We start from the raw sequence: 15,810 nt of genomic DNA, 5'->3' as shown, positions 1-15,810 counted from the left end.
TAACCCATCAGCGAGTTCCAGGCTGCTGAGAAATGCAGTCTCAAAAAATAAAGCAAACAGCAACCAAGGAAGATGCTGGATGTAGACCTCTGGCCTCCATACACACACATGCATATGTGCATATACAAGCAAACACACACACACACACACACACACCACCACCACCACCACCACTACCACCAAGAACAACTCCTGCAAGTTTTTTCTTTCCTGGAAACTCCCAGTCCCTAACCAATTTCTGAAGAACTGTGAGAAAGCTGCTTCCTGCTGGAACTTACTTATTTGCAGAGAGTTCTTTCAAAAGTCCTTTGGTCATATCTCATCACAGAAAGAGCCTCAGTTCAGGCACAGTGGGCCCCCCTCCACCAGGTTGGGTGTGCAACGAAATTAGCTTTTCTTTTTCCCCTCTTGGTCCTTTCAGCCACATCCCTATCTTTATTTTGGTTTTGCTAAGTTTTGGGGGTTGTTGGAATCATGCATCCCAGTGACTGAGAGAGGATGTGACTAGCACACAAACAAAAGACGGGGCCTTCTCTGAAGCAGGGCCACTCTGCCCACTGGAATTAGATGGGAGTTGGAATCAAAGGGCAATGATGCAGGGAACAAGCCAGATTTGGTGGGAGGCTTGTGAAATCATTTATCGATGCCTTCTGCTCTAGTGAGTTGGAACAATCATCAGCTTAAAGAGTAAGCCGAGAAAGAGGAGATGGGGGCTTGCACAGAGCAAAGGAGAAATTATTAAGCGGAGTGAGAGAGAATGGGCTCGGGACCCTCAGGATGATTGATGGGCATCCTCAAAGGGCCCACGTGCCTATACCGTATGCCAGGGACTGTACTTGAAGCCGGGAGGCAGACTGAGGAGATCCGGATTTGCCTTCATCCTCAGGAGTTCCACATTCTATAGTAGAGGCCTAGCCATTCAGATTCACAAGCAGAGTATGAGTTACTTCTGGGACTGTGATCTATCAGGAGGGGACACGTGAAGATGGCGGTGGGAAGGCTAAGCAAGAAGAGTCTCTTCTAGCTGGACAAGAGGAGGCTGGTTAGAGAAAGGTTCTCAGAAGAAATGACTAACGCAGTATAGGACATGAAGGGGAAATGGGGACTATCCAGGTATCGAAAGTAGAAAGACTGGCTGTCTTGGTAAAGAGTACAAAGCGTATGGGATTATGTGGCATGTTTGGTAAGACATCAGTCTACTGTATTGTACATCAATATACTGGAATGTAGGGTATATGTACATGTGCAGTCATGATGTGTATAGGCTTACAGGCATGCATGTTTGATAGACCAGTTTGTATAACCAAGTGATTCCCAGAAGACATCTGCTGGATGCCATGACCATCATATCTGGCTCTTCTATTTCCATGGGATGTTCTTCACACACTTGAAACTACCTCTTGTCTCCCAGTAGCTGGGACTGCAAACATATTCTCAGGAAGCTCGCCTGTACTTTTGTTTTTATAATGCATACTGAAAGCAGTAGGACACACCACACCAGCCAGTGAGACACTGATAAGGAGATGGAAATGCAGGCCAGAGTTTCATTTCACCTTGGTGTCTTGGGGTTCTATATGCTCGGAGGATTCGGCTCAGTGAGCTATTTAAAACCAATTCCTGAGAACTGTTTGTATCAAGGATTTGAAACAGAAATATTAAGTAATTAAATCAAACAAGTCAATGGAAAAGTGGAAACTGTGCCACAGCTTTCTGAAATGCATCGAGTCCCAGGGTCTAATGGTTTTTTTTTGTTGTTGTTGTTGAGTTTTTTTCTTTGTCTTATTGCCAAACTAATTTTTTTTCCTGAAATTCACTGCCTCAAAATCTACCTTAGAAAAGAAAAGAAAAAAAAATCAATAACAACAAAACCCACCCAACCTACCAACCAATTATAAAGAACAAAACTTAGTATGGTGGTTTAATAAAAATGCCCCTCCCACAGGCTTATCGTTCGTGACACTATTAGAAGGTGTGGCCTTGTTGGAGTAGGTGTGGCCTTGTTGGATGAAGTATGTCACTTGGGGCTGGGCTTTGAGGTTTCAGAAGCTCAAGCTAGGCCCAGTATTTTTCTCTCTTCCTGCAGCCTGCCAGATCTGGATCTAGAACTCTTGCTACCTCACCAGCACCAAGTCTACCTCCATGCTGCCATGCTTCCTGTCATGACAATAATGGACTGAATCTCTGAATGGGAAGCCAGCCCCAATTAAATGTTGTCTTTTATAGGAGTTGTATGGTTATGGTGTCTTCTCACAGCAATAGAAACCCTCACTAAGATACCTAGCCAGTAAATTGTGCTTAGAAAAGGCCCTGTGTGACTTCTGTCCAGAATAACATTAAGTTAGCAGCTATTAATGGCGACTGGTAGCTTCTGAGTCAGTGCTTCTCAAGATCCAGAGAAGTCAGTGCCACTGAAGCCCCAAGTGCTTAAGTATTCGGGAAAAGAAACCACTGGCCCACTGCCATCTCATCTCAGAGACAGATATACTTGTCTGTCTTCACAACAGTATAGACTAGGAAGCTGTCCACAGTTCTATTCTCTGCCTCAGTTTATAGAACTTGAGTGTCACAGGGCAGGAAGTAAAGATGAAAGCTTGGGATGCAGGGGCTACAGTGTCAGCCACACATAGTTATGGGCTTTTTGTCTCTGAGTCTATGCTTGCTTTTGCACAGTATAGCTTAATAAATGCTTGCTGAGTGCTGTAGTTGCTTTCTTTGTTGCTGCCACAGAATATCTGACCTAAGAAACTTAAGGAAGGATGGCTTTAATTTAGCATATAGCTTAAGATGAAGTCTGTCATGAGGCAGGGAGGCATTGGTGGCAGGAGTGTGAGGCAGATGTTTCCATTGCTCCTAGAGTCAGGGAGCCAGCTACTACCTGCAGTTTAGCCCACAAAATGGCCCTGCCCATGATTTGGGTGGTTCTTTCCCCTCAGTCAACCTAATCACACACTTCTTCACAGATACACTGTCTTAATTATTTTTCTATTGCTGTAGTAATGCTTCAAAAGCAACTTGTGGGGAAACAGTTTATCTAACAACCATCAGGTTATTTATACTCAGTCATGGAAAGTAGTCAGGGTAAGAGCTCAAGGTTGAAGTCAGGAAACCAAAACTGAAGCAGAAGCCAGGGATGGGTGTTGCTCAATGGATTGCTCCTTATGGCTTGCTTAGTCTGATTTATGATAGAGTCCAGGAACACCAGTCTATGGCACCCCCTACAGTGGGTTGGGCCTTCCCAAAGTAATCATTAATTAAGATTATGCCCAACAGACTTGCCTACTAGCCAATATGATAGAGACATTTTCTTAGTTGAAGATCTCTCTCTTCTCTAATGACTCTGGTTTATGTCAAGTTAATATGGTCAGTCAAACTAACCATCACACACACCCAGTGGCTTGTCTCTTAAGTAATTCTAGATCCTTGAAGGAGACAGTCGATCTTAACCACCACAGTGTGAATGGAGATGGCAGAGGGTGGGGTGAGAACTGGCATTTGTGATGTGACAGTGCATCCTGAGGATATACATGCCTGTGAGTAAGGTGGGGGCTAGGCTGGAGATGCCAGGAGAGGAATGCAATGACTAGTCACAGGCCCTGGGAACAAAGCAGCAAGGATAGGGACAATGCCACAGGCCTGGGTTATATGTGTGGTCCTTTCCACTTGTAAACTGTAGCTTCAGTAAAGGGTGGCAAGATCTACGCACCTGACCAGTAGAAGACACCAAGTCTGGAAGAGAATTAGGAAAGGCAACGTGATCAGCACAGAGCTCAAGGTATTCCACTACCAGAGGAAGACCAGAATCCTTCTGCAGATAGCCAAGAAATGAGGAGGAGGAGGAGGAGGATGCTCTACAATACTGTTAGACAACTTCAAGAACATGACCTAAGTCTGGACCAGTTTAAATAGGTTGGAGGGTTGAGAGAGGTGGCCCTATGCCCAAGAGGATTTGCTGCTCTCTGAAAAGACCTAGGTTTGGCTCTCAGTATTCATATGTTGCCTTCCAAACATTTGTGATTCCAGACCTAGGGGACCCTGCATCCTTTCTGGTGTCCTCGAGTACTAGGCATGCATGCATGTGCAGATATACATACAAGCAAATATACTTATGCACATAAAAATTTGTGAATGTTAAAAAGACTTTTCTTGTTATCAGAAGCATTTAAATCAATTAATTTTTAGAAAAAATATACTAAAATTTTAACCATAATTACCTTCACATGAAATGAACCAGGCAAATGTAATTTTTAAATAATATTTTACTTCTAATTTTAGGTGATACACATTATTTTAGTATGCCCAAAAACTTGATCCAATGTCTGGCATTGGCTAATAAAACATAGAACTAAGTTGACTGTTTCGAGCAATAATCTTCAACTCTCTGAGAATCTTATTAAAATGACAAAAGTATTGTATAAAACGCAGGCTCCTGATGAGGGTGAATTAAAGGAGGAGAGAGAAACATGGGATTGTCGTATTAACTGTCAGAATAAACTGTAACCCATAAGGACATAAGGTCAGCAAGGCAGAGCAGCCTTCCCAGTGGGTCCACCAAGCCCTCCTTAGCACTGCACTGTGTTCTTAGCAGAGAATATGGTTTGTTTGCTGTGGACTTGTGCTAACAGACTATACCTGAGGAAAGGAGGGAGGAAAAGGCTAGAGGGGACAGTGGAGACCCCAATGTCCAGAATGAGTTCTACAGAAAATAAAGGTAGCCAGTGCCGCTGAGAGAGGACAGATGGCCAGGAATACCTGGGGTCACTATCTACGAATATGGTGCAGCTTCATTAATGGCTGGTTGTAATTTAAACTGCAATAATCCTAGCACCAACAAGAATTTTAAAAAAGAGGAGGAGGAGGAGGAGGAGGAGGAGAAAATATTCTTTAGTACATTCCTGTGGCATTTTTCCAAACCAGACAGTTGCCCTGAGCACCATGAAATCATCATTAAGCCATATTTTGCTTCTAATAGGCAATTCTCTGTCCAAAGCAATTACCTCATTGTGAAGCTAAGTGTAAACCCGAGTACTATTTTTAATAACTCCAGTTAGAATCCCATATTTTGACTATGCAGTTGATCTTTAGGGGTAGATGGAAAATGGGCATTTTAGTATAATTCCTTGGGTATTTTTTACTCTGTAATTGTTCTTAAGCAGCTTCATTTAGAATTAAAATGTGCATTGCCTGGTAAAAGGTTGTAACAGGTTAAACAAGACTTTATTTTCTGGTGAGAAATTGGAGAACCAGGGGAATTAAATGGTGTTGATAAAAATGCTGAAATCTACCCAGGCTGGTATCTATTTACTGATTACTGAACCAAAAGGAATGGGGCGAAGGGAGCCCTCACTGCCTAGGGCTTAGACTATACATTTTTCCTGCACACTTTATAATCCCGCATTTTCAGAACTGCAGATTAATATAGGGCATTAACAATACAAAAGGAATATGGGGTTACTTTGTCTTACTTCTGGGTGAGAAAAACGGGTAAGACAAACATTTTTCTTGTGCCTAGAAAACATATATCTATTTGTTCTCGGTCACAAAAAAAGTCCTATTTTTAAAGGGAAAGGCATGGTGGAGGTATCACTCAATGATAGAGCACTCACCTAGCATGCCTAAGGTCCCGGGTTCAATCCCCATCCCTGAGAGAAAGCAATTACATTTGTCAGGCATACTGCTGCACACTTGTAACCTCAGCACTGGTAAGAAAGATGGAGTTCAAGGCCAGCCTGGAGTGTACAAAACTGTCTCCAAACAAGAAAAAAAAAAAAAAAAAAAAAAAAAAAAAGCTGGAACAATGGCCCAAAGCAACAATAACAACAATAACAACCGATGAAATAAACAAAAGACAAAGAGCCCTCAGAAAAATTTTAAAAGTTATTGAAAAGATAATCATTTAGCAAGAAAGAAACTCTCTGTGTAGGTATTATATATCAGTGGTTGGGAAAATGGCTCCGTCCATAGCATGTTCGCCATGCAGGGAGGAAGATCTGAGCTTAACCTGCAGGATCTGTGTTAAAAGACCAGGAATTATGGTGCATTCTTAGGACCCCAGAGTTGTGAAGAAGGAGACAGGCAGATTCCAGGGGCTCACTGAACAACTAGTTCAGCCTAGCAGGTGAACTCCTGCAGGGATAAAAGACCGCCAAGATAAAAATGGTGGAAGATGTCTTCAGAACAACTCTAGCCTGCACACTCACACACATGTATGTACACACATACCCACATTAGATATCAAGAGCAAATTAAACTGAGTTATCCAAAATATAAAAGTTTAACTGAACAAGCATTACCAGTGGGATGCTAAACTGGGGAGATCAACATTGTTGGGAAGAGGATAGTTATGTGGTACCCAATTACTGCCCCACAGATTGAAAGTAAAATATTAACTAAAAAGAATGTACCTTTGTAACACATGTTACTATTGTCCCTAGGAATAAACTTAGCATTGTGACATCCTGATGGAGCATTCAGGGCAAGGCCCCACAATGCACAGAGCAAGCAATAAACACTATTAAGCATAAAACATCAGCAATGGGGATCCTTGCAGAAAAAAAAAAGTACTCAACATGAATTTCAAAGCTTGACCTAATTTCTCACTTATAAGAAATACAATATGGGAAAGAATATTTAATTGACACTATGAGGAAACAAGTCCAGAATATGGACAAGCATATAAAACAGCTGACCTGGTTTCTTCTATAAAAATCAATATCATGAAGCAAACAAAAAAGAGTAAGGCTCAAATACAATACATTACCTTGATTCAATCTTGATTTTAAAAATACCTATAAAAACAGTTTTGTAATAACAAGGCATTTAAACAGGTACAGATAATAATATTGTTGTAATGCTTTTCAAACATGTGTTTTGGATACTTAATAGAATGGTTTTATCCTATAAGATGCACGCTTCAGCATTAGATAAGAGGAATACAATGTCTGTCCCAATATTCAAACAGACCAGCAAAACCAGAAGAAGACATTTAATGTGTCTAGAGGAGGGGGCTGTCAGTCAGGGGTAAGAAGACATTTAATGTGTCTAGAGGAGGGGGCTGTCAGTCAGGGGTAGAATACTTGCCTAAAATGTGCAAAACAGTATGACAGAAGATCGTTTACACAGAGATATAATTAGTATAAATGTATTTACAGAGAAAGGGAGAAAGCTAAAGGGGCAAATTATTAACTAAGGGGAAAGTAGGTGAAAGTATGTATGCGTGTTTATATTTATTTACTGTTAGGTTAAACCATGCAAGTCTGTTAACATTTGATCACTCTTCATTTTCCAAACAACAGTTTTACATACCACATGTCATAAAGTCAGAGGAAAGGGAATTAAGGTCTACATGAAAAATGACTTAAGGACCCAAAGGGCCTACAGAAGGTAAAGCCACTGTGGTTATTTGAATATGCTTGGCTCAGGGAGTGGCACTATTTGGAGCACACTGTGGCCTTGTTGGAGGAAGTATGTCACTGTGGACCTGAGTTTTAAGACCCTCTTCCTAACCCCAGGGGCTGGGGAGGTAGGGGGAGTGAGCCAGTCTTCTAACATCCTTCAGATGAAGATATAGAACTCTCAGCTCCTCCTGCACCATGCCTGCCTGGACACTGCCATGCTCCCACCTTGATATGATGATAGTGGATGGAACCTCTGAGCCTGTAAGTCAGCCCCAATGAAATTTTGTCCTTCTAAGAGTTGCCTTGGTCATGGTGTCTGCTCACAGCAGTAAAACCCTAACTAAGACATCCACCTTGTTGATGTCTCCCAAACTTTTTTTTTCCTGCTTGTTTCTCAGTTGCTGAGAAGGAGAGCTATGAAGTCTTCTGTTCTGACTGTGGATTTGTCCATCTTCTTTGGGGGGCATCTGTCAGATTTGTCTTGTCTTAGAAAGCAATACTGTTAGTTGTATGCTCATTTTATATAGTCACACTTGTAAGTATACTGATTCTTTCATTATTGCATAACATTCTTTGGTATTTCAACCAGAGAAATATTCCTGTTCAGAAGATTATTATGTGCAAGGCCTTGTTGCAGTAAATATTAAATTGAAGGCTTAACCTTTTATCCACCCCCATGGTCTTACTTTGCAGACACTGCTACAGTGTGAAGCCAAGTACACACTTTCAGTCCCCATACCGCCCTCTCTCAGCTGTCTCTCTTTTAGTCTGGAACTCAGTCTACCAGTTGCCGTGGTCTCACTCTGTGGATCTCTAACTTGGTGGCCTTATGCGACCTCTAAGAACTCAGGCACGGTTCATCTCACTGCCCCCTTTGCTGCTTCTGTCCCAAGGGGGCATGAACATGTTGGCGTATTCCTTTCCTCCACCACCCAGTACAAACACGACTCCACAGCCTGAGAGCTTATCAAGCAGGTTTATATATATTAAATTCTCAGTTTACAAGCCCTCTACATAATAAGCTTACAACCAATGGACAAAGATACAAACTGCCCTTCTATGTGAGATAAACAGACCCAACCTTATCAAGCTAGAGATGTGCCGAGAGAAACATGCACATCTGCCCCCATCTCTATTCCTTTTGGAATCTCCCATTCTTAATCTCTCTCTTTTGTTTTCCTAGTCTTTTTTCCTGCCTACCTCTCCACTGTTTACTAATATATCACCTTAACATCAACCCACAAGCCCTCATTTGTGTGTTTGCTTGGTAAAGCTTTCCTAGTTCTCTTATTTAACTGACCTATATCACAGCAATGTCTTAAGTCAAGTATATCTCTTATTAACATCATATAGTTCATTCTTTTTATTCTATTTTTATTTTTACTACTATTATTATTTTATTTTACTATTTTTAGTCACTGTCTATTTTATTAGTTATTGCTATAATTACTGCATTTGGGTTTATATGTATAATCATGTCACATGGCTTTTGTTTATGCTATACTTCTGTTCTTATCACTGTTTTCTGAGTAAATATGTGGAGGAATTTTAATCCAGCAACATGGATGCTCTATCAAGGTATCACATCCAAAGACCTACATCTGTGTAATCCAGGTGGAATGCAGACTTGTCACATATCTTTAATCCTTCTGGCTGGAATACAGATACAAGCTTAGTACATACCTTTAAACTACAATTAGTTTTTAGAAGGAGGCAGCCATGTGTGAAAGCGATGTGTAATTGAGGGGCAGACAAAGTGGTGAATCCGAGAAGAATTTGAAAGATGAGTTGGAGGTAGGATATAACCAGTTTTCAAAAGAACAGACAGGAAAAAGAGCCTATTTAAGAGCAGTGCAGGAAAAGAGAGCCAGTCAGTTGGGAACAGGGGAGGGAAACAAATTGCAATAGGATTATTCTCCCTTATGGTCATAATGTCACTGTCCCTTTCATGATTTCAGGTATTTTCTGATTTTGTTAGTAGTCATGGTCATGGTCATACAAGATCAAACAAGGTGCCTACCTCCTAACTTCCTTTTTCCCTCCCTTTGCCTCCCAGCCTCCCTCCCTCCTTTCACTACTTTCCTTTTCCTTAACACAGAAGCAAAATACTTTCTTTCAGTTCTTTGGCACCTTTGGTCCTGATGCAGGAGATACGTGTAGACAGAGCATGAGAGTGAAATCCTCCTCTGGCCCAAGAGTTGGCTTACTCTCGATCCATCATCATTTGCTTTGGCTTCTTTTGGCTAATCATTTTTAAGGTAGGGATACAAAAAGCAATACATTTCATGATAGTATTTTCATATATGTGTGAAGTATTGATTCTACTGATCGCCATTCCCTACTGCCCTCCGGGTCCTCCCTGACCTCCTCTTGCTGCTCTCCCATTTCTACCTGCTTTCATATCAAGTATGTCATGGCTGCCTTGTTTCTCTCCTTCTCCCTCTCATGATCCTTTTTCTTTTGTAACATAAACACACACACACACACACACACACACACACACACACCACACTCACTCAAATTCATCTATGAGACATAAAATATGGTATTTGTTCTACTTATGAATTATTTTGCTTAACATAATAACCTCCAGTTCTGTCCACGTTCCTGCAAATGCCACGATCTCCTTCTTATGGCAGAATAAAATTTCATCGAGTTATGTAGATCCTGTTTTGTTTTTTTATCTGTTCTTATGTTATTGGGCTTCTAGAATGGTTTCTACCTTTTGCTTTTATGGTCTTCTCATGATTGCTACTTGCATTGGGTCAAGTACTTTGAGTTGCATTTACTGGGAGACATGAGGGTAAGGATGGACGCTCTGTGTCAGTTAGGACTGGGGGTTCTTCCTCACCCTGAAATAATGGATTCCACACACTGCAGTTAAATCACACTTGTTAAAACTTCGTATTTCACCAAAACATACGTCTGTTACTTAAAAGAAGGCAAGTGTTTTGGAAGGTGCTTTCTAACAGTCAAACACATTCGCTTCCACAGAGCAGAATATGGTTGTTTGGTGAACAGTACAAATGCATGAGTGAAGCTCACTGATGCTGGTGTTTAGAGAAAATAAATAAGAACAGGGTTGGAGAGAGTGGCTGGAGGTTGTGGAGGTGAAAAGTTTATCTCTGGAACTGGGAAGATGCTGTATATATGAACACAGCACAGTAAAGCACCCGGATGGTGAACATGTTTAGGAGCAGCTAACTCATAACACGACAACTTATCAACATGCTGTTCTTTTAGGCCGGCAGTAGATTGCTCTAGTTATCCAACATCTATAATTAATATGTCAAACTAGATTGATGTTAGCAATAAATACATAGATTTAGAAGTCATTAGAGAAAAAATCTATAGAAAGTAGAAAATCCTTCCAGAAGGGAGTAGTGGGTGAGGAACAGAAAATATAATTCCATTCCAATGAGTGAACTAGTTGTCCATGTCTCAAGAGACAACATATTTCTCAGGCCTGTTGATTGAAATAACTTGATGTAAAATGTATAAGCCGACTTAAAATCAATACAAGACATAAACATAAAATATAAATTGATGAAACGACATAAGTTGGATATTTGAAAAATTCATAAGCAAGGATTATTATCTGAAGATGGGAATAGAAGCATATTCCAGAAAGACTTCTTCTAAGCTGTTGGATAACTGTAATAGTTTTGGGGGGGATTTTAATGGAATTTATCATCTTGAATGCATAAGTAGCAGTTGTCTCTAAAATTGATGAATCTAGTTACAGGACAAAATGAAGCAAACTCTCCGGAGACCATTTCTTTCTGTTCTCCATGAAAACAAGCTTTCACAAATGCATCTAATTAATATCACTGTATTTGTGAGTATCACAATAAGCACTAAGTATGCAGCTAAGAAGTTTGAGTTTACAGGCATATTTGTAGGGCTTTTGTTGCATGCTTTTAATCCTTTGTACACTTAATACCTAATGCTCATAAATTCTAAAGAGGTGTTCTAACTGTTATCACCCTCATTTTATAGATAAGAAAAATGAAGAACTGAGAGGCTGAATTGAGAGTTTATAGTCCATACTTAGGAGATTAGGGCAGGGAAGGACTCACACTTTCATAGTCTCTCTGTATGTATACAAACACACATCCACACCCACCCACACTATTTACTGCATCAATCTCCCTTTGAAGGAAATTGTTAGTATCCTTGGGAACTTTGGTGCTAGGGAAGAAACCAAAGAGATAAATAGTAAGAGAACTTATTATAAGCATTTTCCCACTGTATTAAATTGGTGTTTCCTCACCTCAGTAATATAGGAAATTCTGTGTGCAAGCAGTTGAGCTTAACCCTGTAACCATTAAAATACGTATATTAACGACAACACTCTTTATCTCTGTGTACATTCCAATGACAATTGTTATCACAGAACTTCATTGACAGTGGGCAAAAGTGATAAAGGAAGCATTTGTTCATGGTTTCTGGCCAAAACCCAAGAATCCATTTTAAATATATAACTGAAATATCAACACTGGATAAGTAAACTATATAAAAGGCATTTGCCCTGCAATGGACACAAGCTAGGGCATATAATTTTGTTTCCTTGATTTGGGAAAGAGAGGGTGGGATGGCTTGGCTTGAATGGGGAAGGATAATAAATTCCTGAAATTCCTCTAATTCTAGGTTTTAGCTGAGGAAGACCAGGCAGGGTTGGATTTGTTGAACTTTAACCCTTGCAAGTCACAGAGAAAGAATGCATGGAGAATCTCTACTACAAAAGTGAGCCTGCCCTGTCATTTCCTGTAGACCGGGACTTTCTGTGCTTCCTTTAACAGGGCTGTCTTGTTATGAAAATATACCACTTTCCCCCACAGAGGATCTGTTAGTCAGGGTAGTTTGCAGGCATTCATAATGAGCTCTCTCATGCAGATGGGAACAGAATGCATCGTTTGGGATATGGGCCTTTTGTTTAAACTTCAGGGCTCTGTGGTGTCAGAGTGATGTCACATTGCCAGGTTTTACCCATGCTAAGAGGTAGAGCTACCATCCCCACCTCTATTTTACACCTTAGAAACTGCAACAAAGAGGTTCCGGGCCTGGACTTCATGCTCCAATGTCCAACATGGAATGGCTTCAGTCAAAGATGGCCACGATCAGAGGCCACCATCATTATGCCGTTGTGGTTTCTAGTGTTGTCTGGGAGGCAAGTTCTGCACTTGTTTGCCAAGCTGTGGTTCCAGCTGTGGTTTAGTGTAAGTGCATGAGAAGGCAAGTACCCAACCCTAAACCAGAAATGGCATTTCCCAGATTTAATGATATGGTGCCATTTCCACACAGCTGGCCTCTTGGGCTTTGGTGTTTATGTGATGCTTTACTGGGCCCTGTGTGGCAAAACCCGAGACCTTCTATCTCTCCTGTTTCCTGCCTCCCTGCCGAGGGTCCGTGGAAACTGTGCACTGCGTTTCTTCACTATGGTGTTTATGTGCCTCATAGGAGGGAAGAGTTGGACTCTAATCAACAAGGAACTCTTCTTACATCGAAGCCTCCAAAATAACTTCGGAGGACTCCATTTCCTTTAAAACTTAAAAGAAACAAACGCACAATTTATTTCAAACTGCCACATTAAGTATACTTTTACTATTAATTTTTTACAAAAGAAACTAAGTCTCTTTAAGATGAGAACTCTGCACCATTGCTGGTTCCAGACTTACGAGCTTGCCCCATAATGATCTTTATTTGGGTGTCTATGCTGAGAGTGTTGCTGTTTGAGTCAGGTTTATCGAAGAGAAACTGCTACATGGCTATTAAGTAGTACCTTAAACATTTCCTTACCTCCTACTGTGGTAGTTTGTACCTGAGTGAAAAACCCTATAATAATTAACAACAGCAACAAAAAAACCCAACTCAAGAATTTTATAAATAAATGTAAGAGAAGGAAGTGAGAAAGGGCAGATCTGGTAAAACAGGTTAACAAATCATATTCCGGCAAGAATGTGGGTTTCATGTGAGGTCACATTTGTGTTCTCTCCCCCAGCCTTTCACACTTGTGGTTTTGTTGTTGTTGTTGTTATTGTTTTGTTTTCTGTTTTTGATCAAGGTTTCAACTTACATACTGTCATTCAACAGAAAGAGGGATAGGAAAGCAGGCAAATGTGACGTGGCCTCGGGAGTAAGCAGGCCCTGCTCACCATGCAGGAGATGGGTGGCTGGGCATTCAGAGGCTGAGATGGATTTGATGATTTAACACCATCACCAACCATCCCTAGGAAAGGAGAGCAGAGCCCATGGTAAGATAGCACAGTTGGACCCAATCACCATCCCCTGTCTGTGTGCTTGCATATGCGCTGTTTCACTGTACTGGCCTTTAACTGCTCTTTCAGCCTCGGATCCATCTGCCTGAGCTAAACCCAAACATAGTCATGTTGATATCCTTCAGGATTCTCCTTTTGATTTTCTTAGATGGCTTTCAGGGACTTCTGCCCTAATTTCAGGTTTTCAGCTGAAAACATCACCCTTTCCATGTGATGGAACGCCTAGTACTTCCTTTCTCTACATCTGTCCTGGCCCTATCCACTCTCCTCATCCTTCTGGATAATGGCCAGATCTGGTACTGAGTCACCAGGGCCTTTTGGAGTAAACCCCACCCCTGAGTTCACACTGGGGCAACTCCACAAGGTGACACTAAGCTGTGTTCTAGGCAGGTTGGCCTCCAAGCATCTCACTCTGGATACTGTGTTTGACAGCACACTGTTTCTTTATCAAGCTTGTCTTGCTGTCTGGATACTTGCTCTAGTCCATCTAAGGACCCAGCATTATACCCCTTCTTTCCCCATGGACTCAGCATCAGGGATCACATAAGTTCTGATGCTCATGAGAAGTGAGCAGATGCCGTTGGAGAACACATCAGAAGAGCTGGCTAAACACCAGATACATTACCAATTTGGGGATAAGTTGAGAGTAAGAAAAGAAATCACAGAAAAGAAATTATGCTTGATTATTTAAAGGAAAATTGGACATCTCTTTCTTATGCCTTCTATATAATATTTTGGCCATGTATTTGATATGTCAGTGGGAATTCTCTTCCTCTAAACTCTGCCTTCTAAGCCTCATTTTTTTCCATGCAAGGATCCAACCTACTGAATTTTATTTTCCAGAAATCTGAACACAGCACTGTCTTACTAACGATTCGCCTGGGATCCAACTCTTGAGAGTTTAATGCAGTGTGTGTACTCACCCATAGGAAACCCTCCAGTAACTACCACTGTGAAAGAAATTGCAGACCACATTTATATGCCCGGAAAATAATTCAACAAGCATTTCAAAGTGTTCACTGTTCACCTTTAGTCAAAGCACCTCTGTGTGCTTTGTAATACTCACAGTAGTCCACGGGGTCTTTTACCCTGACATTTGGTTTAATACACAGCTACTTGGCCTAGTTTATACATAAGCCTATTTATACCAAATATGTGAGGCTGGCTTCTGCTTTCTCTTTGCCAAGTGGGTAGAAACACTCAACAAAAGCATTTGTATTTACAGTTGTAGTTACTTAAGGTTTCATGAATTACTGATTCATTCTTATAATGGATATGCCACAAAAAGATGCTGAAATCCCAGCCCCTGATAATAAGAATTTTCTTGGAAACCCCTGTAGTTAGAAGGATCTTTTCCTATCGGATGGAGGGGAATGAGATTGCCCTAGAGAATGGGTGGGAATTAGAGAGAATTCTCATAATGTATGCACGTGAAAAAGGAAATGTTTGCTCAATCCATCACCTTCTAGGAAATGAAAATGAGGGCCTGGGTCATAGAAACAGTTAAATAAAGACACAGACACTTTATAATAGAGTTACCCATTTTCCAAACCTGCACCAGATACCCACTTGTACATAATTGTCTGCTGTCCCAACAATGTAGATTTTTAGTGTCCAGCTGCAGGCACTGCTCCTTAGACAGGTTCTGACGGGAACCTTGGCTTTCTTTTTGGTGATTAAGTATATAGCTTCTGTCTACAGCGTCCCCTTTGAAAAACATTTGGCTCCCTCACCAAATGTGTGTTAAGCATTTTTTTTTCCTATTTTAAGTGCCAGTGCCAGGCGTAAAAAGCAAAGCAAATTTGCTTTCTTGTTAATTTTGCTGCCTTTTCTCTTAACAGTCTTAACTAGAATGTAGCTATCTTGAGGACAAGGGTTGCATCTTACTTTTATAAGTCTCCTAGTGTACCACACTGTACTTTAATACTGTTGAATGGATAAAGTCACAGGTGAATGAATCTATTTGCAGGCCAGCTTGAAAACAGACAACATTCCAAGCCGGTTGGAAAAGTCAGCTCAGTGTGCAGTAGGTCACATTGCTTCATCTGAATTTGAAGGTCACTTGGACACTGGGGACAGATGGGATACAGACCTACCGTTGCACTCACAGCGAAGTCAGCTCTGCTAGAACTGGAGCA

The 15,810-nt window shown here is 41.0% G+C and overlaps 1 protein-coding gene across 1 annotated transcript in view; it reads right to left on the bottom strand.

The window, feature by feature from the left end:
• The window catches only part of SLC9A9 (solute carrier family 9 member A9), a gene marked incomplete at its 5' end in the record, with an annotated part of 529,192 nt that overhangs the window by 152,939 nt on the left and 360,443 nt on the right, over positions 1-15,810 (bottom strand). The gene's annotated exons all lie outside the window — the stretch shown is intronic.

This window comes from Micromys minutus (genome assembly GCF_963924665.1).
Source record: "Micromys minutus genome assembly, chromosome: 21".
In the NCBI taxonomy this organism is placed as follows: domain Eukaryota; kingdom Metazoa; phylum Chordata; class Mammalia; order Rodentia; family Muridae; genus Micromys; species Micromys minutus.
Note: the sequence above shows the minus strand (reverse complement) of the source record. Positions and strands in the feature narration are given on the sequence as shown.